The following is a 13057-nucleotide window of genomic DNA, read 5'->3' as shown; positions in this document are numbered from 1 at the left end:
TGTGGAAAACTTTTTAAAATCAAATTAGTCTCATGCATGTTGTTTATGGTTGTGTTTATTAAGCCTAGTCAGTACAGCATGGTGGTTAAGAGGGCAGCCTCTGGAGCCTGACAGTTTAGGTCTAACTCCTTACTTTCTCATTTATTAGCTATAGAACCTGTGAACAACTGGGAAAATTACTTAACCTCTTTGGGCCCTGGTTTCCTCACTTCTAAAATAGGGATAATAGTTCTACTTCATAGGATGGTTGTCAGGATTAGATGTGTTGATACATCTAAAAAATTCTACCTCTTGTTGTTGTTAGTATTATTATTATTATTTTACTAGCTACAGGTGAAAATTTTCTGACCTATTTACACATAGCCTTCTTCTCAACTTAATATATAGTTGGTGTTTGGAGCAAATTCTTTCCTACCTAAGTTGTTCTTAATCTTTCTATCTGTGTTACTCCTGAAGGCCTACTAATCAGCTGTGTGCTCTGTGTGGTTATTAAGATAATAAAATGTAGCATACTAGTATATTGTGATAGGAATCTAATATTGCAGGTATTAAAACAGTGGGGACACAAGAGAATAAAACTAATTCTGAGAAGATACTTGTAACTATGTGACCTTGGTAAAGCACTTTCTCTCATGACTCAGCTTGTTTAAAAATTTTTTAGTCATGTAAAATGCTGGCATTGGATTAAATCCCTACTTTCCTTCTTAAGCTTCTGACTTATAGTACTCTTTCTCCTGTTTGAAATGCTCTCCTTACATAGCTGGTCCCACTTTAATGATGCCATGCATGCTTGGACACCTGTAGAATGGACCAGTGTAAAATGGATCATCTGTTTTTAACCCACTCAGGGCTGTCAGTGGAAACCACAGTATAAGGGATAAAGTCATCTGGAAGTGAAGTTTGCAATATTATGTGCAATATTAATATGGAGGCAGTGCTGAATGACAAAATGACTTGATGAAAAGAGGGGAACTCCCGAACTCCTGTGGTGCTTAATATTAATAGGCATTTATTAATGTCTTACTGAACTGAACTTTCTTTAGGCAACATATTGCAGACAGAAGCTGCTGGGAATTTTTACCTTTAACTTTCATCTTCACTCCATTTATAAAAAGCTAATGCTTAAAGGGCTATTTGTTGAGTGTCACCACTATCAAGCACCCACCATTTTGAAGGTACTCTTCTGGGCATTGAGTAAATACTTGCCAATGTTCTAAATGCCAGGGCCTCTTGAGAACTTAAGAAGAATGTTGTGTAGGCAGGGATGGGGGAGGGCAACTTGCTGAGCAGCAAGTTTTGGAGGTCTGGGCTGAGTGTCTTAAAAAATGTACCACATCACTACTGCTTTAACTGTTATTGTGCTGGCGGCTGCATCTTCCTCAAGCTACCTTGAAATATTCTAACATGTTGACACTTCGGAGGAGAGTGAGAATTCTCTTTTCCTTTGGGTTTCGATCAGTGTTTGAAAAGGGAATCATTGAAATATAGGTCTGAGAGGGCATGACAAGGCAAGCCATCACCTCACAATGAGGGCTCAGCAAGCTGTTTTCCATTCAGAGCTGTCTCTCCTCTCTGTCAGCTCTTTTGAAGCACCCATAAAACAAAATAGGCTCATTAACTATGAAGGGGTGAGTGAAGTTGGCAGTTACACCTATTCAAATAGGTTTTCCTTTTTAGATGTTTGCCCTCCAGAAAAAAGAACAGTCAGAAAATGAATGCCTCCATATCAGTGGCTGCTCATGGCCTCCCTTTTGGGGTGAGTGTGGTCAGTCAGTGTCTGGGGGATGTGGGCATTTTGCTCCAGATCTAATTCTAAACTGGTCCATGAGGTTAATGTCTTGGTGAAAAGGCAGGATGGCCTTGTCACCATCATTTCATTCAATAAGTTTGCATATAAGGATAAAGACTGACTGTCTGGTGTTCCTTTTTTAAACAGTCAAGGGCAATTCTTCATGACTCTTCTCACGAGGACACAGACTTGTCTTAGTTGTGCCATCTTGCTGACAGGGGCAAGCAATAGTTCTGGCCTGTGGACCAGCTCTTCCCATCCATGGATTCTCTTCTTTCATGGAGCTTTCACTGCAAATTTGGCTCCTTTTCTGAACCTACAGCATCCACATTTTAATGAGCTGAGAGAGATGCCAAGATACATAAGAGATGGTTTTAACCCTCGAAATCTTAGTCAGTAAATGAGGTAACATGTGACGACGTTCAATAAATCACCATGCAAATGTGAGGCAATTTGAGATGATCCTTGAAAGAAAGATGGGAAATGTTTCTATGGTTTCTGGTTGTGGAATAGTTTGAGCAAAACCACAGACGTGTTTATAATCAGTGGACAATCTTTTTGGCCCTTACTTTATTTGACCTGAGCAATATTTGACACTGTTGACCCTTTGCTTTATCTTGAAGGGTTCTCTTGGCTTCATGACATCACACTCCACTGGGTTTCTCCCTGCTTTTCTGACAGCTCTTTTCAACCTCACCCCCAGGTTTCTATGACCATATGTATGCTGATGATACCTCACCTGTGCCTCTAGCCAGGCTGCTCTCTTGAAGGTCAGACCTATATATCTCTCTTCTGTTGACACCCGCATATCCAACTCTTACTTAAATACCTTGAGTCCAGCATGTCCAAAACTGAACTCCTTATCTTTCTCCCCAGTTATGCATCTTCCTCAGTGTTGCCTATCTCAATGAATAATGTACATCTAGTTATTCAAGTTGGAAACATGGTTTAATCTTTGACTCCTCCCTTCCCAACACCCTCCATATGATAAATCATCATGCCCTTTATATTATAGTTTCTTAATATCTCCTGAATCTGTCCAGGTCTCTCTGTCTCCATTGTTACCTCCTTGGGTCAGCTTTCCATCATCTTTTGCTTGGATGAACTATAGTAGCCATCTGCCTTCAAGCTTTCCTCCAGCTAATTCTTTCTCTACATTGCAGGCAGAGGAGTCTTTCTAAAGCACAAATGCCATCATGCTTTTTCTTACCTTAAAGCCTCCTAATAGCTCCCCTTTGCCCTAAGGACAGTGTCTACATCCTTAAGTAAGGCTGCTTGCTTTTCTTGTTCTGGCCCTGCTGGCCTTTCTTGCCTCATCTCTTGCCACCACCACTCAAGCTCCCTGAGCTTCAGCCATTTTGAAGTGCTCCTGCAGTTTACAGACTCCCGAGGTGAGTTTTCCCATCTCCAGGACTTTGTGCACACAGTTCCCAGCTAGCACGCTCTCCTCCCTTGCTCTGCCTCTGGACTCAGCTGGGAAATCACTGTTCGTACTGTATTCTAATGGCCTGTTTACTTGTCTATATCCCTTTAGGTTGGTCAGTACCTCTTATAGAGCCTGGAACATTTCAGATATTAAGTAGATACTTTGTGGATGAATGAGTTAGTGATAACACATGGAGTGTCTTTAAGGATGGCAGATTCCCCCAGTCTGACTGGAATGTAGGCTATATGAAGGACAGGAGTGAAAGATATGAAAGGTGTTTGGGTGTCTTAGGTTGGGTTCCCTGAACACAAATTCTGAGACAAAGGTTTCAGTGCAGGAAGTTTATTGGGGAATGCTCTTGAGGTCAACTCCTAAATTAAACTTTACTAGGCCGTGGGATTCCACTGAAGGTATTTACACAGAGAAGTCATGTGACTCGGAGCTGTACTTAGGAAGATTAATCTGGCTGAGGTGTCTAGATTGGATTAAAGGTGGAGAAATTGGAGACAGAGAGGACAGTGGGAAACTTTTTAAATGGTCCAGGTGAGGAAATAAAGGCCTGAGCAAGGGTGTTGGCAGTGGAAATGGAAAAGGCAGGTGGTTATTTGCAAGAGATATAACAATGCTGGAATCCACAGGCCCTGGTGACTGATTAAATATAGGATGTATGGAAGAAGAAGGAGACTCAAAAGTCAGTTCAAGGTTTTGAGCCTGGCTGAGATGTAAGAATGATGGTGCTAGTGATGGAAATTTAAGAAGAATATAGTCTTGGTAGTAGATTTGTTGAATTTGCAGTAAGGCAGCCACTCAAGGAGAAGTGGCCTATAGGTGGCTGGGCAAGGAGAGATAGGGAGGAGATGATGACATTCTAAGTAGGGGTTGATGGTTTGAGATGGAGCAGCAAGGTAGGAATACACATCACATGTCCAGGGGACCATGAGAAGATCAATTTGGCTAGAAGAGAGAATTCATTGAAGGAAATATTGGCTTAAAAAGTTGGAAAATTTTTTGTGGAGGGACTTGAATAACATGCCAAATAACAGAGGGGTTAGAGGAGTTCAGGAGATTTCTTATAAAATTGCCTTGTTTTCTGAAGTTTGATCCTATCTCCCATATGAATGTGGGTCTCCATAGATCCAAAGAACTAGAACTCTTCGCTTGAAAGACACTCTGTTTTTTACACTGAAGTGGCTCTGAAGACTGTTGGTCATTGACATTCTTTTTTGTGGAGATTATATGAAGACACGTTAAAGGAAAGTCCAGTTTGCATGCATTTCTGAGATTTTTATATTCAGTCTTTGCTTAGCTTTCATGAGGCATGAAAGATCTGTGGCCTAATTGGTCAGCTGGTTTACTGGCTCACCCTGTAAAGTAAATATTGTGTATCTGCAAGTGGAAAGTCAGTATGTGTAATCTAGCTGCCTAGTCACGCCTGCCCAAACGCTGTTGAAAACTTTGACCAAGGGCTATAAAACTGTCAAGAGCTAGGGCCCAAGCTTGCTTCCATACCAAATAGCTCATTATTGAAGCTATTGGGAAGATAACAGGGCATGCATTTGACTTGCTGGGATTCCTTCTTTGCTACAGAAGCATCTGGCAGAGCTAAATAGCTTTGTGTTACATAATTTTTCATTTCTTGTTTTTTATTTATCCTCTAGTTCGATTTATTTGACATCAAAACTTACTCCGCCTTCCTTTAAGCACACTCATAGAATGTAAAGTGTATCTTGATATCAGTGCAGTGACTTCAAAATGGAATCTTCAGATTGGCCCTCAGACCATTAAAAAAAACAAACAAACCCAAAATTTCTGTGGTGTTGTTGAGCAGATGTTTGATTTTTATCCCCCTCCAAGGTGATCATGGGCTGCTATGAGACTTCCCCATTGCCATTTAATGACATTCGCAACATCACTTATTTTCTATTTTCTTTGCATAATTTAATCACAGAATATTGAAAACATCTCTTGAGAAAAGGATGAGAATTGCTGCTGAAGGGATTAACCTTTTTTTTTTTTTTTTTTTTTGAACAGGAGGAAGTAAATGATATGTACTGAAAGCCCCATGGTTGCTTTTGGAATGGTCTACTAGATTTAACCAGTGCTGGAGAGTATGCAGTGGATGATTTGCAGTTACATCTGCTAAGGTAAAGAGGCCTGAGTGTGTTTGTAACTTTCTGCACAGCTAATTGCATGAGCTTTCACTCAACAGACGAAAACATGTCAAATCTTGATAAATTAAAAAATAAAACCTAAGCGTGTTATTAAGTTGCAACTGATATTCAACAGCTCTACATAAATCTCTAAGAAGCAAACAAAGGAGTATTTAGTCTTTTATTCATTGTTCAACTTTGCCCAATCGATTTTATGCTTCAGTCCACAGAAATGTTTACTGTACTATAAAGGTTTTTTTATACTTACATTTTATATTTAACAGTGTCCTTCAGATGTTTGGTCTAAAGAGGGTACGTTTCAGTGATCCAAAGAATCACATAAGGGCTGTATGTTGTGTTTTCAATTAGAAATCTTAATTGCTTAATGCCTTACTTATTCCATTTAGATCCTTCCTGAATCCAGGCTAATTTTCATGGCTGCCTTAGCTATCCCTAGTATAAACTTTTCATTTCCTCCCTATTTACCTCAGCTAGAGATGAAGAAGAGTCATCTTCAGACCTTATGTTGTGATGTTAGGAACGCTGAGAAGACTTCTTTATTTTCCAAATTAACTCTCATAAGTAGTTTTTTTTTTTATTAGTAATATTCCTTTAACAGGCACCAAAGCCCTTAATGTAATTTACTCACCCATGGTGTCTAATAGCCTCATCCCTGGTAGACAGGATTTTGGTTTACTGACATGTTTTTAAAAAGAAGCACAGAAAATATCCATGGCCACATAAAATTAGCCACTGACCAGTAGTGAGGTGGTTAAGACTATGAGCTTTGGTGTCAAACTGACTTGGGTCATAGACCTGGCTCCACCACTTTCTCCCTGTGTGACTTGGGCAGTTTATTCTCCAATACTCAGTCTCTTCATCTTTCAAATGGGATAGAAATGCCCCTGTCATAAAATGAGATAATATCTGTAAAGCATCTAAAGTATTTAGCATGGTGTGAGGCCACAGTCTATGGCATACAATAGGTGCTCAGGAAATGTTATTGTCATTACTATTTAAATATCTAGGCATTAAAAAATGCCTTTCTTGGAAAAGGGTAACACAGATTTGGTAACACTAAGCTATGGTGTTTGTTTGTTAAGATGTTTGTAAGCATGCCTTAGATTTTCACCTGAGGCTCTGGGCTAAATTCCATCCTAGGAGATTAATGTGAACTCCCGGCACCTGAATCCTTGCTCCTGACCCTCACTTAACACTTCTGAATAAAAACTGCTCCTGCAGCTTTTGCCTTTTGCATCTACTTGTTTGACATCTGGACCTGTTGCTCTGCTGTTGTGTAGCTCAGTGGTCCACAATCCCCAGGCTGTGGACCAGTACCGGGCCCAGGCTTGTTAGGAATGGGGCTACACAGCAGGAGGTGAGCGGCGGGTGAGCCGAGCCGGTGGCTTCATCTGCCGCTCCCCATCGCTTGTGCTACCGCCTGAGCCATCCCCAGCCCCCCACCGGCCTGTGGCAAAACTGTCTTCCGCAAAACTGGTCCCTGGTGCCAAAAAGGTTGGGGACCGCTGGTATAGCCAAAGGCCGGCCTTTTCCCCCTTATTCTCTCTTACCAGGAGGTTTGGCTTTGTTATGCTGCCTCATCTACCAAAGTCTGATTCTCTGGTCTGAGTTCTTTTTGGCTTTGTCTTACCAGGTCAGCACTGATGGACCCGTCCCATAGGCTGCATGTAGGTCACCAAGATGTTGAAGCCCCCAACTAATGGGACTGGTGGGCTCTTACTACTATTGAACAAGCACTCATATGGAAGATTCTTGTAACCACCTCACAAATTTTAGACTGAACCTTCAGCTTTAATGTCCATTTTTGCTTAGGAAGCTTTAATATGGCTTGGCTATGATTACCTATCATATTTCCAAGATTCCTGTGGCTTTTTTGAGTTTGCTTTTAATTTTTTAAAAAAGAACTTTTAATCTGATAAGAAAGTCATTGTAAAAAATTTAAATTGCAGATATAGGAAGGTACAGAGAGGAGAATACAGTGTTCTTTTAATCCTATCCCAGAAATAACTATAGTTAATATTTGGTTTCCCTCTTCTTTCCATACATATACTTATGTAATTGAGATAGTACCTCTTACATTGTCCACTTAATACTATATCACAAATATTCCCCATTCCATGAAAATCTCTTTATTAACACTTTAATCACTGCATAATGCCCCACCGTATAGATGTGCCATAGTTTAAACTTAGCCATTCCCCCATTATTATACATTTAAACTGTTTTCATTTGTTTGATTATTAGAAATGACACTAAAATAATCATATTTGTACATAAACATTTTTCTTATAAATTTAAAACCCATTACGGATACGCTTTTTTAAAAAAAGAATAGTTTTCTCTCTGCCATCCTTGGACAAGGAGTAAACAACTAGACTGAGACAACTGTAGACACTTAAATATCCATTGAATGAATAAATAGGTATTGAAAAGGTGATTTGCCCTCATTAAAAATGAATACAGGGCTTCCCTGGTGGCGCAGTGGTTGAGAGTCCGCCTGCCGATGCAGGGGACACTTGTTCGTGCCCCGGTCCGGGAAGATCCCACATGCCGGGGAGTGGCTGGGCCCGTGAGCCATGGCCGCTGAGCCCGCGCGTCCGGAGTCTGTGCTCCGCAACGGGAGAGGCCACAACAGTGAGAGGCCCACATACCGCAAAAAAAAAAAAAAAAAAAATGAATACATACAAGTGTGGAACTAAGTAAGTGTTCTACTTACCCTTGAACACAAGAAGTATGTTAAAGAGAAAGGATATAGAGAAAAATAAGTGAAACTAAAAAAAAATCTGGGAGTTAGAAAACTGTTCTCTGCTCCAGTGGAACACTTCCGTTGCCATACTAAAAAATATACAGTTGACCTTTGAACAACATGGGTTTGAACTGCATGGGTCTATTTATATGCAAATTTTTCAGTAGTAAATAAAATAGTACTACACAATCCACAGTTGCTTGAATCCATAGATGTGGAACCTCAGATATGGAGTATAAGGTGGGCTGGATGGGTTTTTGAGTGGGCAGAGGGTTGGTACCCCTAACCCCTGCATTGTTCAGTGGTCAACTGTACTCATTTTCTAGCTTCTCCATTGATGCAGAGACTGCTAGCTAGTAACCAAACCCCTTTGCTCTTCTTTCTGAATACACAGCTAGACTCTATTTCCCAGCCTTCCTCACAAATGTGGCCAAAGGGATATAGCAGAGCGATGTAAGCCACTTCCAGTCCTGCCCCATAAAACGTTCTCACTTTCAACCTGCCATTGATCCACCTCTTGATGTAGATGAGCACAGGGACCTTGGAAGCCATCAGTTGCAGGGAGTAGAGGTCCCAAATAGAAGCAGCTCGGTTCCTGAATCTCTGCTTGGAAACAATTGTCTGCCTATTGGGTTACCAGAAACTTAGGCTCATTCCTGACATGTCCTTCTCCCTTATTATCCATATGCAACCTGTCATTAAGTCCTTTGTCTCCTGTGTATATTGAATCTGTTCATTTCTCTTCATGCTCTCCACCAATACTTTTGTCCAAGTTAGCATATCACCTTTTCCTGGGCTGCTTGCATAGCCTTCTAACCTGCATCCATTCTGACCCGCTTCAGGTCTATCTCAAGGTAAAAGGGTATTTTACCGAAGTGCAGATATGATGACATTATTTACCTGCTTAAAATATTTAAATAGTTTTCAGTTTCTCTAAGAATAAAGACACAAATTTTTCAGTGGTACCCTGTCTAGCTTTATCTCCTATCAGGCCACCTCTTACATTTTCAGCTTCACCTACACTGGCATTCCAGTCCCTTGGACTCCATCCCGCAAAATACTTCTTCCCTCCGAAGGGCCTTTGTGTATGTAGATCCTTTTCTGAAGGCTCTTCCCTCCCTTTTTTTTTTTTTTTTTTTTTTGCAGTACGCGGACCTCTCACTGTTGTGGCCTCTCCCGTTGCGGAGCACAGGCTCCAGATGCGCAGGCTCAGCGGCCATGGCTCACGGGCCCAGCCGCTCCGCGGCATGTGGGGTCTTCCCAGACCGGGGCACGAACCCGTGTCCCCTGCATCGGCAGGCGGATTCTCAACCACTGCGCCACCAGGGAAGCCCTTCCCTCCCTTTTTATTCAGTTACCTCCTACTCATCTTCAGGAGCTCATCTCTAGAGACATTTTTCAAAGGATGCCATGGTAGGTCATTTGATTTCCTCCTATTAGTAGGCTCTTGGAGCACCACCTGCCTTTTTGGTAGCTTCTGTCATAGTTGCAATTTTACATTTGTTTGTGGGATTATTTAATTAATTTGTTTCCCCCTATAAACTAAGTTCATTAAATGCAGGAAGGGTGTTTAAACAGCCATCATATCCATGCTTGTGGAAAGAATAAAATAAGGAGAGAAGTAAAGAAAGAAAGAAAGGTTGGAGAAATGAAAAAACTTATGGATGGAGTGAGATTTGTTACCACATTGTTTAATATTAGGAGTCAGGATCTTGTTAAGTTAGGAACTACAAGATTTATGAGGTTTCTTGACATGTCCCTTGTTGTGTTTTACTTCCTTACCTTTGTGTGTAAATTCCCCTCTGCTGGAATACCCTTTTTTTACTGGGACAAGCCCTATTCCACCTTTAAGATCAGCCCAGCCTTCTCTGATTTCTCCCAGGCAGGGTTAAATGCTCTCAGCTGTGCTCCCCTTAGAACATATTAAGGCTCTAGAGACAGATGGGTCTTGTTTGCAATCTTGGTCCTGCCCCTGCTTGACATTTGACCCTAAGCAAGTCATTGAATCTGCTTCTTCAGTAAAATGGAGCTAAAAATTCCTTCTTCATTGGATGAATATGAGGAATGAGATAATGGACTGAAAGCACCTCAATAAATATAGGTGCTCAAGAAATAGTGACTACTTAAAACAAATTGAATCCAAATTTATTGTGTTTAATTTGCTAATCATATTGTAAGTTCTTTGAGGCCAGGGACTATGTCATATTTACCTTTGCTCCCTTAGTACTTAGCACAGTGCCCTGTGCATAGTGGATTCTCAGTGAATGTTTAATAGCTAATCACCAGATTAGGAAATAAAGGCAGATAATTGCTGCTAAGAGACAAACGGGGAACAAAATGTTGAATCACTACAGGAACACATCTAATAGAGGCCAGAGGTTGAAATATACTTTTCAACTTTTGAGCTTGAGTCAGAAATTAGCAACTCTTAAATACACAATTGCTATTAACAAGATTAATTGATGCCTGTACATTGTGGTGGTAAGTTTGAAATAAAGGGTCATCTCCTACACCTTTTTTCCCTGCCTATTCAAATATTCCAAGGCCCAGATTAAATGTCCTTGTCTATTTTCACAAAAGCCCCATATATGCTAGGCACAGGGCTACTTCATGCAATTAGGGATGTATCCAGGTTTTGAGCAAAACTTACATATATTTAGAAGCTCACTTTAAGGGAAAGAATACAAAATTATAAATGCAAAATTAGACACAAAAATGAGTTCTTATTTAGAATAGCAAAAGAGATCACAAATAAATCACAAATTTTAAAAGCTGACAGCAAATATCACAGTCTGGGAAAATAATATTTTTTTTATTAATTAGCTGCCAGGAACTCCTTTGTAATAATTTTTCCTCTACATTTTTTTGGATGCATGCTGTTTGATTACCTATGGTAATAATTTTGTAACATCATTTCTTTTTTTATTAATTTTTATTTTATATAGGAGTATAGTTGATTAACAATGTTGTGTTAGTTTCAGGTGAATGGCAAAGTGATTCAGTTATACATATACACGTATTTATTCTTTTTCAAGTTCTTTTCCCATTTAGGTTATTATAGAGTATTGAGCAGAGTTCCCTGTGCTATACAGTAGGTCCTTTCTTACAGAGACAATAGAAAGATAACTTTATCTTCTAGAATGGTTGAGAAAAAATGTTAAATTGACAGTTTGCAGAAAGGTTTCTTTGGTTTTACAAGCCATTTTGGCAATGACATACAAATTTTTAGAATTGTCAAATTTGGGAAACCTCTATCAAGTTTTTATCACATAACATATGTACAACTCTAAATCACTCTAAGTTTTCTTGTGCGGGGACTAATGTTAAACACCCTTTGAAATGGCCACACTAACTAGTGAGTTGACAGTGCCCTTGTTGTGGTAGTAAAATTACAATTTTTTGTTTTCTTTACTGGTGTTAGTGTTCATATCAAAGTAGCAGGACACTTAAAATCCTTCCCAGTTTGTTCACATGATTCATTCCTTTTCATTAATTTGATCAACTCAAGAGTCTATTCATTACTTCTATTTGAAATTTATTTCTTCATCTCAATGAATTACAGTTTTTGTTATTATCTGAAACAGAGTTTGGGGGGTTATAATTCACTTCTCATTGTCAGAATAATTTCTAGTGAGCTCTTATAGAAATATATGAAAAATATTTTCATGGTATGGTGCATTTATAATTGCCTATGCTACCTAATTAAATATATTCTTGAAAAGGCATTGAATAAAAACCATGTCCTCTGCTTTTCATTTTACACCTCTGGTGATTAGGAGAATTTTCCATAGATTAGCTTCTGGCTCTGCATATTTCAAGACTTGTTTTTCTTCTACTACCTACTCTGGTGCTGGATACTGTAGGACACATTAAATTGTGATAGGACCCCTGGCCTTGAAACTCTGTGCATGCTGTCAGGTAAAATCAACACAGAAGGTGGTAGGAATATTTTTAGAAGCTATTCCTACATCAGACAGGAACTGGAATTAAACATACATAGAAGTGACTGTGAACTATATAGGTATATTCCACTAAGGCCAAGTTAAATGTACCCTCCTAACTCAATTTCCTGGGCTGGATTCCCAAAAATCCTTGTGACCGTCCCAGTGCTACCTAACATGAGGAGAAGTGTGAAGGGTGGAACCTAAGAGGAAAGATCAATACTAACCCATCCAGCTAAAATGTATTACTTTTTCAAATTTTACAAAAATAATATGACACTGTGAACACATTGTAGGGTCCCTTCAGGGCCTTGGAAAGGACTGGTGCAAGGGAAGGTCCTTAAAGTTTTAGCTTCACTAGCTTCCTTGAAAATTCATCTTTGAAGGGCAACCAATTTTATATAATACTCTGTAGTTGGACTTGTGATGTGCTCTGGAATCTGGAAGATAGGCTCATGGTGTTAAGTATACAATACCACTTTATGTAATGTCTTATGTGTCTTTGCATCGAATGGACATGTTTGGTGCCTGATTTGCTAAGTGAGTGATACACAGAGGAGAAGACTAGAGTTTTCTCTACAGAAAGGAAGAGAGGGAAAAAAAAGGTAGAGAGCCAACAGAAAAAGGTTAAGGAAAGACTCATGAGGTATGAAGCCATCAGGCCAGTTACATGTGCTTCTGTTGTCAGACTCCAAGCAGTGTGGATATTGCTGCCCACAAGACATCCCCTCAGCAACAGGAGCTTACTGGGCGTTGCAGTAGGAGTTTCTAGCTCACTGACAACATCCCCTATCAAGCCTCTGTTTCTCTTCTCCTCTGCCTGAGGGCTTTCTCCAGTGCCAGGAAGCTTACCCGCCTGCAGGTAGTTATAAGTGGGTGTGGCATTAGTGCCCCAGGAGGCGACCCTTACCACAGGGATGGGAGTTGCAGATAAACAGCCCAGTCTAGGCGGCTTCTGGTGGGATACTTTTGAGGTGAGTTCCA

The sequence above is a fragment of the Hyperoodon ampullatus genome, assembly GCF_949752795.1.
Source record: "Hyperoodon ampullatus genome assembly, chromosome: 15".
NCBI lineage: Eukaryota > Metazoa > Chordata > Mammalia > Artiodactyla > Ziphiidae > Hyperoodon > Hyperoodon ampullatus.
This window is presented reverse-complemented; position numbering follows the sequence as displayed.